The 20,425-nt window shown below is 40.9% G+C and overlaps 1 protein-coding gene across 5 annotated transcripts in view; it reads left to right on the top strand.

Annotated features, from left to right (window-relative positions):
* Positions 1–19,771: 19,771 nt before the first annotated feature.
* The window catches only part of LNPK (lunapark, ER junction formation factor), a 38,714-nt gene continuing 38,060 nt past the window's right edge, over positions 19,772–20,425 (top strand). For 2 of the 5 annotated variants that reach the window (XM_031599439.2, XM_031599437.2), the window contains exon 1: positions 19,772–19,854. The gene's annotated coding sequence lies outside the window, so the exon portion shown is untranslated. Of the gene's footprint in view, positions 19,855–19,966; positions 20,280–20,425 lie in introns of those variants that run through there. The other 3 variants (XM_090144073.1, XM_090144072.1, XM_031599438.2) reach the window with 3 other exon arrangements.

The following is a 20,425-nucleotide window of genomic DNA, read 5'->3' as shown; positions in this document are numbered from 1 at the left end:
CGTCTATTGATGGAGCAGTTATACAGTGAGTACCCTGTTGCCTTGGGTGGGCTGCCAACAACCTGCAAGCCCAGGGAGCTCAAAGGTAGCTCAAGAGTGCCTCTGTTTGATTGTATTTTACACACACATTTGAAATTGTCTGTGCTTTTTGGATCATGATTTTCTGCTGGATGAAGTATTCTGCAGTGGTCCTTGTTGTGTCCCGTGGAGTGACGTGTCATAATTGAGTTGCCATCTTGTCTGACAAATTAGAACAGGTCAAGTCATTCAAATCCATATCCTTTTCCAAAGGTATGGAATTTCCATTAATTCTTGATTAATTTTTGGTCGTTCTTGGTGTGTGCTTTCTATGCGTATTTCAGCTGGCTGCAGAGCAGAACTTCTGGGACTGGGATGTTCGAGTGCTGATCTCATTGATGTTGTGACTGGAAATGAAATCAAGTCACTCCTTTGCCTCGTTATCCCTGAGACAGAGTTAGACATATATCAGTATGGAAAGAAATGCCTCAGCATTACTTAAGTGTTAGATGGAATTCATGAGCTGAGACTGTGTGGGCATAAACAAGGATTTGGGACGTAACTTGGCTCCCATGCTCCTTTGAATGGTAGGTTGGGTGCCTGGCCATGGTGATGAAGCAGCTCAGTGGGACACAGCCTGGTGGTCATTTAGAGCCCTGATTTCTACATGAGGTGTGGACATGTGTTGAGATTGATTTGGTTTGTCCCCCACTTTGTGTTGTGCTTAGCTTTGCTGGCTAACCCCAGAGCACACCTGGATTCATTCTGGATGAGTGAACCTGGTTGACAACTTCCTGCACACCAGCTGTGAAAGGCTTTCAGGCTATGAGTCTGATCAAGAGCTGTCAGAAGTAGGAAACTCCTGTAATGTATAGGATATGTAGCTGCCAAGTCCCAGCACTACCAGCTTGTGCTGCTTGCACTGGTGGGCAGATGAGAGGAGAGGCTTCCACACATCACTCAGCTTCTGTGGCTCTCCTTTCCAGCTCTTATTGAAAGCATTTTCTTTGTTTACTGAAGTGAACTATTTTCTCAGTGAAACAAAGGGGCTACATTACGATGTCATCAGTACAACATGCTGCTCCCTGTGTGAGTCTTTATCTCCTTGGAAAAGGAACTTTGATATTGTGCCAGCCCAGCTATGCAACTCAAAGTAAGCCAGAGATGGCCTCAAAATCAACACAGCTAAACCAACATATAAATTTGTAGAGAAGTAAATATGTTGTCAGCGGTGCATGCTATTGCATGTTGTGGAGTTCTGATGCACTTTTCATTCCAGCTGATATTTTTCAGCTGTGCCCTAATGGTTGCTGTCTTGCTGCAAAGGCATCTATGACACTTGCAGGTGAGAGGCCAAGGCAGGAGCATGAAAACATTTCTAAGTCAACTTTCAAATAATTTTAACAACCAGAAGAAAAAGTTGTATTATTTAAACAGAGCTTTAATATAAACTTCATATTAAACTTTGCTTAAATAATAAAGCTTTTTCTTCTGACTGTTAAACTGATATTAAAGGAGGTTGAAAACTAGTTTACAGCTTCTTCTACCAGGTTCGTGTGCTTCTAGTATACACGTATGGCTGCTCCCCTGCTCATTTCTTTTGTGTATTATAAACTTCTCTCATTTACTGTTGGGTGATGCTGAGTACCCCAGCTGAGAGTTCATGGGATTACCTGTACAGTAAATGAGAGAAATTTATGATACCCAGAAGAGATGTGCTTGGAAACCATTGTAACTGTGTCTTAAAACTCCCTGCATTTCTTGCTGGTTGGTTACTGTACAGCTTGGTTACTCCTGAAAACACTGCATCCCCTGAGTTTTCCATTGGTGTAGAGGAAGCTGAAGCTGAGCTCCCAGTCTTGGAGTGTGCAGGAGAGTTGGATCAGAGCTGGTTTGGTAAGGAGTGCTCTTGAAGGAGCAGTACAAAGTAAGCCTCCAAGGCTTGGCGTGGTAAAGCTTTAATAAATAGATGCCACTGCACTGGGGATGTGTGTATGTGTTGTGAAATAATACGAACATTTCACTTCCCTACACGATGTTGTTTGTAGCCTTAGATGTGGATAGACCTCAGGTATAGCTGAAAAAACACGGTAATGAAAAGTATTTTGGAGATTGAAATAGCACTGCCCTCTCTGAAGAATATCAAACACCTTTGGTTCCAGGCTGGTGGATGGTGCAAAACAACCTGGTGTAGAGTTGCTGTAAGAATGTTGATTTGCAGTATTTTTTTTTTTGCTCTTGTGGAGAGATGTCTTAGTAATATTTTCTGGCTCATAGTAGTATGGGTCCTTTTATGACAGTGGAACTATTTTGCATTTATTCCAGCCTAGGTATTGCCTGGTCTGTCTTGGATTTTATTGCTTAAGTTTGTTGTTCTCTTATTATGTAGAGCTTACACTGATCCTATTTCAGTATCAAACTGATCTTATTGTGAGGATGCAATTGTTTTTTTCCGTTACTGTGGGATGGGATGTACCCAGTTGCTCCATTGCTGCATGTTTCTGATTTGCTGTAATTTCATTATTTTATCTCTATGAAATCTGGCTGTTAAATTAAGTCCAAGTGATAATCTAGCGTTCTGACTAGAATTTGCATTTCCTGAAATTTATATTAAATGCAATCTGTCATTGAAGAGGTGTCCAATTTACGTGTTGTCAGCTGCTCTGGGGGATGGAGGCATAGCAACACTGTACTGCAAGGGACCACATCATCCTTTTTGCTGCTGCCCCTTGCCCCAGGGACTAGCTGAACTCCTCATTAGCTAGTATCTCTGAAGGATGGATAGAACTACCTTCCTGGGTCAGTCAAGACCACTAGTCACCATGCTTTGTGTTGATGTAATCTCAAAAATGTCATGGATGCAGCCTGCTACTTAGAATTCTACTTGTAAGAATGATTTTTTTTCCCTTGCTGTTGAACAAATAACTTTCCAGATTTCTGCACCAAGCCCTCCTTTTCCATTAGTAGCTTCTGAAGACATTTTCCCACTTAAAGGTGTGGAGGCACCAGGTGCTAGAGCTGCACTGATGTGAGCTCATATCTCCTAGGCTGAGGATTAGAGCACCAGCTGTGTGCTGCTGGCCTGGCTGGACTGCCTGTTGGGCCCAGAGCATCTTCAGATTTGGGGATTGCCTTTCTGGCTGGGGGATGGGGCTGCTCACTGGGGATAAACTGTTCTGAAGACATTGCACTTTGTGTAAGGCTCCTACAGCACATAGAGTAACCACACAGAATGGGAAAATCAAAAACAAGCAGGGTCGTTAAAGAGTAAGAAACAACACTAGGAAATTCAGAACTTGGTTATCCCATCAGGTTGCTGGGTAAATCACCCTTCCTTAAGCTTTTCAGAAAGCCAGCAGCCCTTTCTCACATATGCAGGTTTGTCTCCATGTCTACAATGTATATCAGGAGTATTTTTTCTTTTTTTACACTTACTATTAAATGTGTAGAACAGTGGTGTGTTTCTTTCAGTGATTTCAATAGAATAAGTAAAAAGGACAATTTTTCTTAAACAGCATCTTTCTACTTTATGCAATAGATCCAACAAAGGCACGTGAGTTGGTACAAAGGCATCACTTCCTACTAGGATGTTGTTTGTAGCCCTAGATGTAGAGAGGCCTCGGGTATAGCTGAAGAACAAGCTCTGGAAGATTAGAAATTCTCAGAGCAATGTTGTAAAAGTGATAAGGTGGAAACAGTTATTCAAAAAATGAAAAACCAGCAACAGACACCGAGTAAATAACCGAAGACAACCAAACAGAAACCAGCCCCTAATCATTTAAGCCCAAAGAGGGCTATGCCTTCCCCTGTTAATAATCCTAAACTTTTTTCAAATAATCCTAATGTTAAATATTAAGGGATAAGGTGTGTGCATCGATCAGAAGATATACTTTTTGTGCAACACCTAATTGAAGGTTTCATTTATAGATCCTACTATTTTGCTGCTTCACTCAAGTTCAAGGAAAGGAAAACAACTTAGTGTTTTGTAAAGACTCACATGGATACATTGGTGGCAAATATGATGAAATTGGAGTTAGAAGTATTTTCTAGAAAAATGGAAAGAAGAATTGTTTTGCTCTTCCCAAGACACCACTGATGGCAGCGTTCACTGGCCTTTAGTCCTGTAATGGCTGGTATTTAAAGTAGAGATGCTGTTTAATCAAAACTTTAATCACACATTGTCATCTGATCTCTTTAGTAGTTGCTATATGTAATTTTCTGGGGGATAATTTACATTTACCTGGACTGAACTCTAACTCTGGCTTCAGGGAAAAAGAAAGAGTAAAAAGATTGATAATGTGATTTGTATGTAGCAATTCCCTAAATGAAAAATTAGAGAAATCACAGTGCTCTATGCAGACATGGGCATATCTGTCCTTAAATACACACAAGTCCATTGACTCAGAGCCATTGTCAGCAGCATCCAATCAAGTGATAATTTTCCTTCAGAGCAGCCTGATGGCATTTTCCTGGGGGATAGGTATTCTGCTCCAGCAGGACGTGCCTGTGTGTGGGAAAGCTGGTAGAAAAGAGAACTTACATGTCACATTCCCAGGGGAAGTTAAGAGGCCTGGACAGAAATAGCAAATGAAAACCAAGAATCTGTCTTTCACCCAGTTTTGCAAAAGGATTTTTTATCGTGGAATCAATCAAGATGTATATCAGAATTAAGAATCAAGCTCTGAATGTGTTCTGTACTGAAAGAATCAAACGGAGCTCATTATTACTCAATCTTTTAAAACTGACCTTACTAGACATCTCTTTCATGGCAGGCAAACATCAGGTTTCATCTGCAGAGGCGCCGCTTGCTGCCCATGCCTGTGGAATGCATATGTATGTTTGGAAAAGTATTTCACAAAACAGCAGTAGTGAGTGATTGCCTTTGCTTTCTGAACGTGTGTTGTCAGTCTGCTTCCTGGCTGTGCAATTGGCAGCTTTTCCAACTACCCTTTGAAATCTATGCAAACTCGGAGTTGTTTTGTTTTTCAGCTGCTTATTTCTTCCTTGTAATCTTCCTCAATGTTATTTACTCACTGTTATCCCTCCATCAGTAAACTCTATTTTATGGGGCTTTCTTCACTAACTGAAATTAAGTGATATACAGCTTTGTGTGCTTTGGTACATAGCCATAAAAGGATGGGAGATTAACTATGCCACATTAAGGATTATCTCAGCATCCATATTTCCTGTGAGTTCCTCTTTGGTCATAACTGTAACTCATATCTGTAAGAATTCTGGTTTATTTACATTTTTAATGCTCTAAATTACAATTAAAGAGTGAGTTTTCTATTATCTTTTTATTGCATCGCTACAATAGTTAAGAAAATTAATATTCAGAGTGCAGTTGTGTTCTGATTCCCAGCACCTTGGCTTCTATCTAGATTTGTTTTGCTGGCCTTCTGCTTTTTTCCAGTAATATGCCTCTGAAGTCTTCCAGCAGAAACTCCTGCCCTTTAGGTACTTTAACTTTCTTTTTCTCATAAAAACAAGACCAAATTCTCTTAAGAGAGATGCTCTAGCTCCACGCATTGTTCAAGGCCTCTTGTCTGATGATGCTTGAAACAGAAGCAGGAATGCAAAGTATGGAGATTCTTCCTGAAGTACTTCCCTGAGATAATAGTTCCCTCAGAGAACGTTTTGTTTAATAATGGCTTTTATAAATGGTTTGCTATGCTTTTTCAGGAAATGCAGAAGGCCTAGTTTGGCTTTATTGCATAGGAGTTCAGTCTGTTGACCATAATAGGAGTTCCAATTTATGGGCAAAAATGCTCTTAATGACACATAGGATTTCAACATACACATTTGCTTTTGATTAAATTCTGTAACACATTGGTACACCCATGTAGAACTGACATTTGTCTTTATGAATCTCATGTAAAATGACACTTTGAGTCATGCTTAAGGAATTTACAAGAAGAACATGACAAAACAATGTCCTTTTGTGAATAGAGCCCATATTGTAAGCTTTTATTGCTTTACCAGTAATACATAATTAAATGTGTCTACAAAGTCTGGCTTTGATCCTGGGGCTTTCTTCCCTGGGTTTAAGTTAGATACAGTTCCTGTATCCATGGTACGACTACATAGTAGGTAAGGTTTATATCCAGGCTGCACTTTTAAAATCAAATCTCTCGTGAATTCATTGTACTCCCAAAATAATCTCAAAGAACAATTTAAAGCTACAATTACACTAAGATTTCAAGTCAAAAGGTCTGAGAACAGATTAAGGGTAGAACGTGGCTGCAGATGGGCAGCAGCAGATGGGACACGCCACAATGAGAGCTCACTGTTGCTGTGAGGCAGCAGGTCTCATGCAGTGTGATCCCTGCAGAAAGCTGAGCCAGCACCAATACAGAGCCCTGTCCTGCAGGCATCAGCCCCCAGCCTCTGCGCAGCAGGTTATGGAAAAGCTGGGAAGGGGAAAGATATGTTGCAGTTCTGTAGAAATACAACGGAGGATTAACTAAAAAATCATTTGCTCATGATATCATCTTCCTTCCCACATAATTGTTTTGCCAAATCCTTCTTACACAGGAAAATTAACAGCTGACAGTTATTTTGCTTTTAGGTTGTCCTGCGCAGTGTCTTGTCTGAGCAATGCTATGGGGCATATCCAAGTAACTTTCTTGAAGGCAACTAACTTGATATCTTTCCCGTGAAAAGTGGTTTAGTTTTAAGTGTTCAGCATCTGAAGTTCCTTCATCGAACTTGTAAAATAATAACTATCCATTTACTTTCATGACAAAATGTTATGATGTTATTCTTTGATATTTTCTTTCCAAGGCTATTTGGTTATAGTTCTTTGAGAACTGTGTAATTAACGTGACTTGGAAGATTTTTGGGTATCTGCTTAGGAAACCTGATACACAAACACTGACTGGATATGTTTTGTATTGTTTACTTCTAATTCCATGTTTTGCAAACACTCCTAGAAGGACAGTCAGAGTAAAGAAAGGAGGGTGTGAATGCTGCCAGGGAAGATTTGCACAAGGACTGATGTGAGCAGAACTCTCCTCCTGCTCCATACTTTCAGGGCTGCAGTGTCTCACAGCTGACTTGAGGGACAGCCAGGCTGTGTAGGGCAAGGTGATGAATAGTAGAGGTAGTGTCTGTGTATCTGAGTAAGAGATACCTTTGCACCATGTATATGGAAACTGAGATGTTTCCATATTGCCCTAGAGCATGTTTTTAAAGAATGGACACTAGGTGGGATGAGGCAGAGGCCAGGGAATTTAATCGTACCTACTCAACATACTGAGTGCTCACAGCCCTGAGAAGGAGGGTGTCAGGCTCATCAGGACAGCAGCCTTCTTGCAAGAAGTTGGTACCTGCCCTACCTCTGTGCAGCAGGAAACTTAGGAGGGTTTGATGGAGTTAGTAATACCTTCATCTGTTTATACAATCAGGGCTCAGTATTCAGTTATTTTCCATGTTCAGCACTGGTTTTTCATTTCTTCTGGAGAGATGACCTGTGTCATCAGTGCCATTTGTCTGTGGCATAAATGAGCCTAAAATGGAGCCAAATACAAAGCTTGCTGGGAATCTGATGGTAGAATAAGAAACAAGAATGAACAACTGCAAGTTAGTTAATGACTACTGCAAAGCACCTGAATTTACAGTTAAAATCGTCAAACAATCTGCACATGGGTTCTAATCTCCATTTTCAGTATGTGAATAGCACTCCTTATAGCTATGGTTTCTAACACCTATTAGAAGACCTTATTGTCCATTGTCCCTGGCATCCAGGCTTACGCTGTTCATATGGAATGGTGAGCCTTTGGTTGCTATCTGAAAATGTCAGCACTTATAGTTAAGCCATCATATTCATAAGAGGTTTTTTTCCCCAAAGTAAAAAGCAAGCAAACATATACAACATAAAACTATCCTAAAGTTTCGAGTTGCTGTAGATGAACAACTTACAACTAGCAGAAGGGTTGTCCTTGAATTAGGTGTGGTTTTTTTTAAATTCCAATTTTCCCAATAACTAAGCTTTGTATTTCCTGAGAGGAAATTTTCAAGAGCAGAATAGCTAAATTCTCATGAATGTCCCACCTGCAGTGAAGATTCCTTGCCCCCTCAGGGCGTATGTTTGCTGCACTGTATCTACACACTTTTAAAGTGGATTTGAATGGACTTACCTTCCACTGCCTGTGCCTGTAACTATGGCTTCAGGCCATGTGACTGGGACCTGGCTTCTCTCAATGTCACAAGTCCCTGTGCAATCACTCCCTGTCCATAAAGGAAGGGAAGGGTGACCAGTTTCACAAATTCTCTCAGTTAGATTACAGGGAAAATGATACCCAGAGTCTGAAGGCAATCATCAATTTTAATGAGAATCTCTGTGCTACAATTATCTTAAAAGTGTTGGCACTCTTACAGTTCTAAGCTGTGCAGATGAACTATACAACTTTATAAGAAGCTGAAATAAACCTTGTGTTACTTAGCAGCTTTATGAGGGGAAAAAGATAGGTGGGGAGGGGAATAGGGAGGGACAGAGGAAGAAACCACCAGTCTGTGTTCCAGTGTTGGTCCAGCCCTACGTCTGTGACAGTGTTCATCCAGAAGTCCTAAGGTTCTGAAGTCTCCCTGATCTTCTCTCAGACATCTTTTTACACCTGCTAGATTTATGGCATTCACAATCAGCAAGTTCACTGTCAACAGCTCCACAGTCAAAACTCCGCAATTAACATCTGTTTGAACAGGGAGTTTTGGCCAAAGCAAGGCCTCTCTGTCTCCTGAGGGTTCCCTCCTCCAACCATATCTTCAGCCGTTAGCCTGTTGTCATGGCAATGGTTTTATCTTGCAACTGTTTGAGACAATGCTAGGCATACTGCAGATAAAGGGTTTTTTGTTGGTCTGCTTCTCTGGGTTTCACAAGTTGCCAGTCACTGCGCACACTGCGTGGGACAGGAAGGATGACGATGTGAGACTGACTGGGGAAGCATTTGTGTGTGAAGAGGGAAGTTTGAACCAGATTTGTGATGTCATGATCAAGTTTTCCAAAAATACACTGAAATGTTCAACTTCTCTCTAATGGCTTTTGTGAGAATGTTATTTTTTAAACACTTTTTACTGGTTTTCTTTCCCATCTGTATCAGATCTGGATACAACCTACTCTGGAAGAAGCTCCTTCTTCACTGCACTTCCAAAGCCTGCTTATTGCATAGTAATGTTCTTGTTTGTGCTTTACTTATTGGATTCACAGTGATGTTAAATTTGTTGCATCCTCAAAACAGATTTCCTATTTATCACTCTTACCTATTGAACAATGTCTCTCATATTACTAATATAATGGGCAAACAGCAACAACTTACACAGTTTTGAGACTGCAAGAGAAGCTGAACCAGCCATGTGAAGGTTCTGTTTTTAATAAATCCTCTTTACACAGATCCTTATTTCTATATTAAGCTTATATTGAAGTTATTTCTGTGAATTTCCTAAGCAATCTGACTGTGTATTGCAATGACATTCTTTATTTCAGCACATAGCTTTTTTTTAAAGCCTTGGTTCAGTTTTAATTATCCTGCATGCAAAATATCTGTTTCTCTCCTTTAATTTTTCCCATCTCTATTACACTGACAAAATTACACATCAATTTACATGACAAGTGGTAGACTTTTGATATAGTATCTTCTGTTAGGTGAATATTCTCCAGCACCCAAAGGATGCTGTGCTGTTCTTGTGCTTCTCTTCTTCTTCAGCTCGTGGCTAACTGCCTACCCCCATGCTTTCATTTCTCCTCTGCAATTTCAGTGCCGTTGACAGAAGTGTTTCTTTACTTTCTTTTGCACTGGAGCTATGGCAGGACTCAGCTCACTTCATAGACAAAAGAGTTTCTCACAGCACTTGATTCTCAGGTTTTGTGTGAGGGCAGCTGGATACTGGAAATTATCAGGGAATCTAGGGCTGACTTCTCATGGGCACTTAAGTCATTTATTGCTATGACTTTTAACTAAAGCTACGTTTTCTCTTAGTATCTTACTATCTTCTATCTTAATCTCTTACAGCAACCATGAATGTAAAATGCAATAGACTCATCAACAGAGAGGTGGACTGTGTGGAGACAAGTGTGGGACTTCATAGTTTGCAGTACAGAAGAAGCTGCATATAAAGTTGTCACGCAGGCTGCTTGTAGTCTCACCTTACAGTGAGGAAGGAGACATCTTAATGTCAGCAGTTGAACTGCTTGCATGAAGCACGAGATCACAGTATGCTATCAGAAAGAACCTAGCTTTCTCATCAGACAGAGGACACTTTGATTGCATTAAGAGCTGGCATTCAAAATTAAAGGGTTTTTGAAATATACAAATCAGGTTGGGCTCCATATTTCTGTAGGAATATTGATTTTTATAAAGCTATCCCAGGTAACTTGCACTAGACCTTGCAGTTAAGCCTTGATCTGGTACTTTTTGATAGGAAGAGAACTCTATGGCTTCATTCAAGCATGGATATTTTGAAGTAGATGTTTGCAAACTCTCAAAAAAGACCTTTTCATTAATCCATCATTCTGGAAACAGTCACACTAACCCACAACCACATACAAATACAAAAATCCTAATGGGACTATTTTCTTACTAAGCTTGTAATAGTTTACATTCACCTAATGGCCTGGGGTTATAAGCAAACTGCTCAATTAGAGAATTTAGGCTGGTTGCCCACATATTTTAGAGCAAATTATCCCTTCACAGATGCAGAACCCCCTATATAAAATGCCTAAACAGTATTTCCTGTCTTAAAAAAAAAAAAAAAAAAAGAAGCCAAAAATCCAATTCCCTAAATTCCCACCTTAACCTACCAACGATTTCTATGCAGGCATAGCTGGTTTTATGGAGAAATACTTCTTTTTGCCTTACATTACTTGATCTAGACCCTTTTGTTGGAATGTTTTTAACGTTCTGAGTAGCTTAAAAAATGGTAACGAAACTTAAATTTTTTTGGCAAGTTTTTGAAAAGTAGCTTCTTGCTCTCCTTGTTAGTGACAGTGAAATGCAGAGGTGGTCTGCAGGTATTCTGGCCTTTTGAAGCTTCAAGAATTATAGATCTTCCCCTTCAAAGGGCATTCTGAACTCAGAGTTATCTTTTAGCTCTTCTACTGGTACTGCTTTTTCTGCTGCTTCTTTTATTTAAAAGAGAGGCTGATGATTTCAACCTATAAACACCTATTAAAAGTTCCTCACCCTCTTATGCTGAGCTGCTGCTCTTAATTGTATGCAGCTGGGTGGATCTTTGAATTATTCTTTCAAACACCAAGAATTTAAAACTACAGTGATCCCAGTTTTCAGTTCTTCATATCATACCCACTTCTGGAATTGAGGTAAGTGTGACTCTGTGCAGAAAGCCAGTATCTTCCTCAGATGGCTCTGGAAGCAGACTAGGCACAGTCCCCTTCACAAATGGAAATATTTTATGTCTATACCACAAGTGACTTGACTGTTGTGAGCATCAGTACGGTGCCTTTTGCCTTTTTCTCCTGTCTGAGATCCAGGTTAAAGAATCAGGTTGCTGCTACCTTTTGCCTTGCTGCACAGATTTGAGGCATATGAAGGCCTTTTCCCGTGATTTCATTTGAGACAGGAGCTTGGTCCTCTAGCACAGGGTAGCTAGATTCCTTGCAGAAAATACTGCTTAAATCAAAGAGCAGGTTGTGTTCATCTGGAGAAAGAATTGAGTTCAAACTATGAACTTATAAGTAATATCTTTTAACTTAATAACCAAAAAGGCTTTTTGTAAAAAAAAAAAAAAAAAAAAAAAAAAAAAGTAAGGCAGTGAGGAAACATTTGAACACCCAAGAACATCTTTGAACAGATGTGCCCACTATATTTGACATGCTTAAGATTTACTTAACACAAGCTGTCACTTTTGAAGATGTATGTGTTATAAAATTAGGAGAACAGAACAATATCCTGGACATGCACACAGCTCAGATAACACAGAAGTAATGGTAAATATAGAACAACCTATACACTTCCTTGTAACTTTGCTCGTCTGCAAGAATTGTGACAGGAAATAGTAGAAAAAAAGATTTAAATTGCCAAGTAATCTAAGAGATATGTGTCACAGATGCATAGGAGGAGGTAGGCATAGAAAACAAGTATTTTTAATTCTATTTCTCCTCAGGATACCCACAGTGCAGAATCCTGGTAGTGTTTCTGGGAAAGCAACCAGCTAACATATTCCATTTAGACAACGATGAAGGATTAGACCCTAAATTTGCTGAAAGAATGGAGAAACTGCAAATTCAAGAGTAAGAATACTGAAGGATGAAAGGTGATGTAAGTACAATACAAATAGTTAAGTGCAGCATGAAGACGCAAGGAATTATTTCACATGTAAAGCAATGAATTAATAGATGTCAGTGCACATACTTGTGTAAGCAGTGCTAGAGAAGGAAGAATTCATGAAAGTTTGGAGATTTCAGGAGAAATCTAATATCAGTGGCCTGCAGGTGGATATTCCCCTACCAGGACAGTCACCTTCTTATTGGTGGCTGTTGGTGGCTGGGAATTGGTGGCAGTTCTGTCCGTAGGGAAAGGATAACGCTCAGGAAAACTCTCAACTTCACCAGAAAAACAAAAGGGAAACAGTCATTGATTTTCTCAGATGCGCTGGATAAGCAGGGTTTCTTCTATTAATATGAAATTTCCTTGTTAAAAAACAGAGTAGATTCCTTCCAAATCTAAGAAACATATCAAAGGAATATACTAGTATAATAGGACTCGGGATCAAACCAGAAATTCTGTAGCAACCTGAGTAAAACCAAAATGCCCAATCTCTCTGTGTGATAGAATTTGATTAAAGTTTATTGGCTTTTTACTACAATTTCCAATTTGACAGGCTCTACTAAAGCTAAAATTGAATTTCATATACAAAGCTTATGTGGTTATGTTTGTTATTAGCATTGTCTTCCCCAGAGATATTTGGATTTTGTTTAACTGAAAAATAAACAAGTTAAATAGATGAATTGCCTGACTAAGACAGTTATATGATGTGGTCTTTTCCTTTCATTCTGGAGATTGTGAGTTTTGGGATACATGTTTAGGAGTTTGTGGTTGCTTTACTTTAAATCTAATACTATGGACTTATAATGTTTTTGTTCAATGTTCTGCTCTTTTCATATAAAGTTCTGTGTCCTGGCCAATTTATGACCAGACTTATCCAATAAACAAGTTTGTAGGAATTCATTTATAGATTGTTAGAAATGTGTGGTGCCTGCACTTTTCCCAGCAATAATGTAATGATTTATTTTTACTGTTAATTTTAAGTTATATTACAACAACAACAAAAAAAAAGGGGGGGTGGGAGGGAGATTTGCATACATCAGAAATTACTTTGCTAAATATACTGGAAAAAAATCAGAAGATGAATATAGGTGAAGCTAAAAGAATGTCCATTGAGTATGGATGGGCTCCTCCACTTTAGATGCCTCTAAAACATTTAAAAGAGACTTGATTTCCAAAGTTTAGACACTTAGTGCTTACTGCAGTGGATCTCATTTGTAGAATTTCAGCTGAACCCACTGAACCTCTCTGAAAGATTTCTTTGGGAAGTAAATTGGAAAGTAAGCAAGCAAGCCAAATAGGGAAGATTATGATCTGTAAAGATGTTTATTAGATCAGTATAATTCAGTATGTTACTGAGTAGGAGCCATATATTTGTACTGTGGAGGTTTCCAGGACCCAATTTGCTAGCCATGAGGTATTCAAGCGCAGAACAGAGACAATACCAAAGTGTTTATAACTTGCAGGAAACAAACAAAAGACAGATGGGCCACGAATAATATGGTATTGCTTTTTTCCCCCCTCAAAATACATATATATTTTTCTCAGGGATCTTCTCTGTGCACAATGGTGTCAGATCTTTTGTGAGAATGAAGTTGTGTTTTAAAGAACAGACTCCTAAGAGAGCACTAGCATGATGAGAATGTTTCCATTGTACATTAGATTAAGATGTTCAAGTTCAGCACCTATCTGCTTTAAAGATAATTAAATGAATGTGTAAAATAAGATTGTCCATTGTAAAGAAGCATAAAAAGCATTATAGCAGATATTTGTGCTATTCTGCCATGAAAGAACTGACCTACTACAGAAAAAATGACTTAATAAAGTAACTCAGACACAACAAAAATATGTATTTTGCTCTAAAGCAAACCTCCTTGACTTCACAAATGTACTATTTTCCTTATATCTGAGTATCCTAGGAAACTCTTTTCTTCTCAAGAGGACTCAACTTGATGTGCTGCCTGTGTTGAAAAACAAATCAAGTTCATCTTCTAATATTTTATTCTGGTTTATGTTACTTAAAGAATGTAAAGCTTATTTTACACTTTTTTCCTCCAATATCCCATCTGCACTCTACCTTTGACTTTTTACACCTTGCCCTTACTTTCCACCATCCTACCCATGAGATGACTGTGTCAGTATTTGAGCAGAACATGAAGAGCACCCAAACAGTTTTCAGTAGAAACAAAATTAAACACTCCAAAATACAAGTTCCTAAATGTGTTTTGAAAACTTGAGATATATTAATATAATCTATACACTTCTGTGTCATCAAAGCAGTGTTGGAATGACCTTGAATCCTAACATTTGGAGTCACTGGAGTTATTTGTTACTACAGGGAATATTCCTTTTTTTCATCTTCTACATATATTTTAAGAAATTGCCTTATATTAAGAAAACAAACACATTTGACATCTTAATACAATTCAAGTTTTGTTTCAGACTTTTGCTGGTATGTTGTGACAAAAGAAAGTCACGTTGATTTCACTGGGAGGTCTGCATATGAAGGCATTGTGAATTCAGATCTTATCTAAAGCTTAAAACTAATAGCTTTGGCGAAGAATAGTAGCTGAGATGCATTCTGAAATTCTGAATGTTTCAAATCTGTTTTTTTGAAAGTTATTTGAAAATAGTGTATGTGAAAAAACTAACAGAGGTTATATAATTTAATATGAACACAAAGCAACTGTTCTTTGTCCTTCTGCTTGCAAGACAGTCATTTGCTTTCGAGAGGAACTCTAATGTTTGTCATCTTTAACCAAATGAAATTACAGATAGTTTTACATGCGGATTTTATTATATGAATTGTTTTATAAGCCTACTTTTTAACATGATTATATGAATTACGAACTGTGATTTTATTTCTTTCATAATCTTTGTAGAACTTGCCACTACTTTTACATGTCTATATCTGGTAATACACACCTTTGAAACCATGCCAAAAATATTTATTGTCCTATTTCTGGCATTCTGGGACTACGTGGTTCCGTTTGTTTCCAACCAGAACAAAGGCTATTAGCAGATCCAGTACTCAGTAGTTTGCTGAAAGCAATTTTATATGCAAATTTAATACTTCATTATAGTAAGCTTTTTTTAACAATCACTAGTATGTACAAAGTGCCTTTAATGTAGGTAATGTTCTATCTACTATTTTGAGCAGTTATCAAAAGCAAAATATATGTACTAATTAGAACTTTCCTTCTCATTGCCTGTCTCCTCCAGCTTGACTAATCGGCGAGCACTAAAACGCAGTCAGGTTGAATGGAAACGGTGCACCGTTCCTGCACTTGTTTGTACTCCTTACACACACACACAGCCCTGGAAGGGAGGCTGAAAGAGCAGCGTATTCCCCTTCACCCCTTGAATCTCATTCACTTAGTTCCAAATTCCATTATTCTTATGAAAAATTTTTCTTAAGGTCACAGGAGTGTTGGCCCTCAATTTATTGTGTTAGTTCCCACTTTGCCCAGTAGGCATAGCCATATTTAAAAGGCTATTGGATAGCCTTCTTTATTTTATTTAGCTTCAAGGACATGCATGTTAATAAAATTTAAGGATGTACTTACGTGTTTATTGAAGAGGAGGAATCCCACTGAATCAGAACCCTAATTTGTTTAAAGAGTAAACTGCTCCAGGAAGCAAAAATAATATAGCTGACTTAGTTGCAGTGAGAATAATCAGGGGAAAATTGATTTAGTGTTTTTTTTTTTTTACAGATCATTGAGTTATGGTTTACGTAGTCCTTTTTCTAACTATAAACATGTATTAGTCATTATGAACATTAAAGAGTCAGATGCATGAAGTTATGCCCATCAGGGAAGGGTATGCACTTCTACATGTATCATAACTGCTTTGAAAGTTATCGATACAAGATTTGAAGCACAACTTATCTCAAATACAGGCAAACCCATCTTTCCGCTTCTCATGTGTTAATCTCATACTAGGCTCCCTCTGTTTGTTCATGAGATGCTAGTGACAGAATAAACACATTTCAATGTTTTATGAAAAAGTACTTTCCTGATTCATTGCGCCACAAAAATAATCCAGAGTTTTATCACGTTTCCAAACACGCTGTCAGAGACTTGTAGTAGTCAAATAAGAAGACATCACCATTCTTTTTTAAAACTTGATGGAAAAATTCATAATTTAGGGCACCAACCAAGAGCCACAAAGGTGTTTTCTTTTAAATATTTTATTTAAATCTTTCAAATGATTCCTTGCTTACTTCAGAACAATAAGAAGCAAAATAATAATAGTTTCCTGAATTGGTAAAATGTTCCCATGTAGCATGTCAAATTATTTTTTTCTGAAGTGAAATTTGATAAGACGTTCATAGATTCCCATTAATTACTATGTGTTTGTTGTTTATGAAATGCCACATACACCCATTCTGTTCAGGATGCCCAGGAAGCAGAGTCTAGGCCCCAAGAAATGAGATCAACTGCTGGCTTGACTCATTTTGGCTTCTGCCATAACAGCCAGCTGAGCATGTTCTGCTGGGGATGGCATATGAGGAAGCTGCAGCAAACCAGCCCCCACAGCTTCACTCAGCCAGCCTTGTAGGGTAGCTGTGCGGGTAGAAGGCAGAGCTGAGTGGCCGGTGCCTGGACAGTGTTCCTGGCAGCTCGGGCTCGCTTTAATTACTCAAGTGCCTACAGCACACGAGGAAGTGATCTGAAGAGAAGCTGTGCTGTTGTGGCATACAACAATGAACACAGGACTGGCTAAGAAACAGAGGAGCTGTGGCATGTAGTTCTCAAATTCTTTCAATGACGACACTGTGATGAAAGTGCTGGTGAGATGGCAGCAGATGCAGACTGTAGCCAATACTGCTATGAATTAGTAGGGTCAGTGATCTTAAAGCTAGCTGCATACACTCTTTTGCTGCAGTGACACCTCAAATGGCAATGTAGACAGTGTTTCTGTTTCAGCATCTAAATGAGTTAAACTAGATGGCCTTACTTAGTCTCATTTAGACTTTAAGAGGATGCTGAGCATACTTTGGGAGCCTAATTAAAAACCTCAAGTAAACACAGATTAGCAAATCTGAACTTCTCCTAACCAAATAACATTTTCCTAAGGATGTACAGGACCATATATTTATTTAGAAAATAAATCAGATTACAAGACTGCATTTAATGCTGAGCAGTGTGTGCTACAAGTGTTATCACTTCCTGAAGGCAAAAAACAGGGAAGTGTTTGAGGAGATGAAAACATTTAAAGAAGTTTATTACTGATTGTTTAATATTCTGGGAGGGGAGGGGCTAAAAGTGCTGAATACTCTCTATGATGCTGGGGAAAATTCTGGAGATGTTCTCTGCTGCTAGAGTGATTATACAGAATCATGTCAAACACCAATCTCAGGATTTTAAAAGGAATACATTTAGAGTTTTAATACTCCTCAGAGTGCAGTTTTGAACCAGATTAATAAAAATTTTAGTTTTACTGATTTTAAATTTTGGTTCTATACTCAGATTTGTTATGCTCACCAGCAACATGGGTGCAGTTTCTTCTTTTAGGTGGATTTGGGCTAGTTATATTCTGCAGAATATGGGTCACTGCATACTATCATGTCATGTCACATAGCTGAGAGACTTCTCTATGTGAAAGGTTCAATAATGGTGGCTATCAACACATTCTTAAACTTACCAGTTAAATAGATTAATGATTGCATAGCAGTGATTAGAACTTAATGGAGGAGGCCTGCTTCAAGATAGCTTTTATGACGGGGCTCAAGGACAAAGTACAATCTGGGGTGTCCCTCATGATTCTGGTTCAGCCCTGAGTCAGGGCTGGTACTTGTGGTGACTTCAAAAAGTTAATGGTAATAAAAAAGGAGGAGAGGCCTCTTGGAGATGTTACTGTTGGCTGTAGCATTATAAAAACAAGCAAATAAACCAATACAACAAATAAAACAAACACCCTAAAATATGGTACCACCATTGTCTAGGTTTATTTAAAGTGGATGCTTTGCTACACCTTGGAAGAAGATAAAAATGTTTAAATATTTTAGCTTAAGATTTAAATCAGCTTCTTTCTAGCAACACACCACAGTGAAGCATGAAAACGAGAAGTAGACTGCAGCTGTGTTTATCAGAAAGCAAAGTAAAAAAAAAAAACAAAGATGTTCTGTCAGCAGAATAGTGATAATTACAAGGATGTAAGCAGATATGGCTCTGGAGAACAGGCTGAAAAGAAGGTACCCAACCTTTTCCCTTTTGGAAAGGAAGGGTCTCATAGTGAGGAAAACAAAGCTGGATGTGCAGCTTACAGCTGTGACCTCTGCAACTGGTAGCAAAGCAACTTCAGTGCATCCAGCAGCTCTGCACTGACTGCTGTTTTTGCTCTGAAACCCATTCTAGACTGTCATTCACAGCGTTAGTTGGCTGATATTGTAACTAATAACGTTGAGTGGTAGGATTCATTGTGAATACTGGCAGAAGCAAAAAGAATTAATTTCCTAATGTCAAAACTGAGAATGGATGCCTGGCAGATGACCAGATGCAGCAGCTCCACTATTTAAAGCACAAAGCTGATCAGTTATCTGAAAAGTAACTGGGATATCTTGCATGTCTTTCTCCAACCTTGTTTATTGTCTGTGACGTTTAGGAGTAGTGTACTGAGTCTGTCCCAGCAGCCCCCATATTGCCGTGTTTGGGATTTTTTGGCTACAAAAGCATTGATAACGCACCAGTGTTTTGGCTATTGCTGAGCAGCACTTGCACAGCTTTCTTTTTTCTCACTCTGCCCCCTCAGTGAGAGGGCTGTGGTGGGCAAGAAGGTAGGAAGGAGAGCAGCACGGGTGGCTGACCCGAACTGGCCCAAGGGGTGCTCCGTACCAGAGAATGGCACTCTCAGCAATAGAGCTGGGCTAGTAGAAGGCGAGAGACTTTGCCTTCCATGTAGACGTTGCTTGAAAACCGGCTGGGCATCGGTCCGCTTGCGGGAGGCGGCGGGTGATCTCCTTTGCACCACTTCTCTTTCCTTCCTTCGCTTACTCAGCTGTCTGTTAACCCGACCCGCGAGCTTTCCTACTCTCACGCTCCCCGCTCTCTCCCTGATCCCTCTGCAGCGGTGCGAACGAGGGGCTGTGCAGGCGCTTCCCCGCCTCCCAAGGTCAGCTAATCCAAACGGGAAAACAAAACGCGGGCCGGGTTGCTACACGGTTAGAGGCAGCGGGCTGGGCGCTGCGGGGGTCAGCTGAAGGTGCACAGCTCCTGCATACGAATTTCCACCTCGACCACCTTTGTTTCTCAGCTCTGCGCAGCCGCAGCCATAAAAACTCCTAATCGGGGGAGCTGAGGAGTCGCGACCGCACACACGGCAGCGCCCTGCGCTCCTCCAGCTCCTCCGCGCCGGCTGCGCCAGCCCGGACAGCCGAGCGCAGAACGAAACCGCCGCACGGCGCCCGCTCCCCTCCCCCGCCGCAGCGCGCCCCGCGGCGGGACGGCGCTGATTGGCTGGCGGGGCCGCGCGGGGGCTGCTGGGATCGCCGCCGGGGCGGCTCGGCCCCTTCTTCGGCGGGCGGCGGCGGGATGCGCGGCCCGGCGCGCGGCAGGTACGTGAGGCGGGGAGGAGCGCCCGGCCCGGCTCTGCGCCGGGGACTCGCCGGCCTGAGGGGCGGACGGGGCGCCCGGCGCTTCCCGCGCGCCGAAACCGGAGCCGCCGGCACGGCCCCCGCCCTCCCCTCGCCCGTTGACAGCCGGCGGCCCCCGGGGAGCGCGGCGGCGCAGGCTCGGAAGAGGAACCGCGGGCGGGAGGAGCGTGCGGGGCTTCCTCGTGGCGGCAGGCGGGAGGGGGGCCGGCAGGGAACTGCCGCCCAGCACGCGCTGTCCGGCCCCGGGCTCGCTATCTGCGGGGCGCGGAGGGCTGGGCCGCCGCCCCGCGTACTGCTGGCGAGCCGTGCTTCTTTGCGGTTCGGGAGAAGCGCGGCACCTCGGGATGCTTCCGAGCAGATGGCAGCGGAGCTGGTAACTAACCGAAGTCAGTGCCCGCCTCTGACGGAGGTACCGGGGCGGGGGGCGGTGCGTGGCAGGTGATGCTCGCGGTTTGCGTTCACCTGTCCGAGGCGTTCGGAGCTTCTGCTGCTGCTGCGGGTGTCTGAGGCCGGCGGGAGCCTGGGCTGTGTG

This window comes from Phasianus colchicus, chromosome 7, assembly GCF_987193195.1.
Source record: "Phasianus colchicus chromosome 7, bPhaCol1.hap1.1, whole genome shotgun sequence".
Lineage (NCBI taxonomy): Eukaryota > Metazoa > Chordata > Aves > Galliformes > Phasianidae > Phasianus > Phasianus colchicus.
Note: the sequence above shows the minus strand (reverse complement) of the source record. Positions and strands in the feature narration are given on the sequence as shown.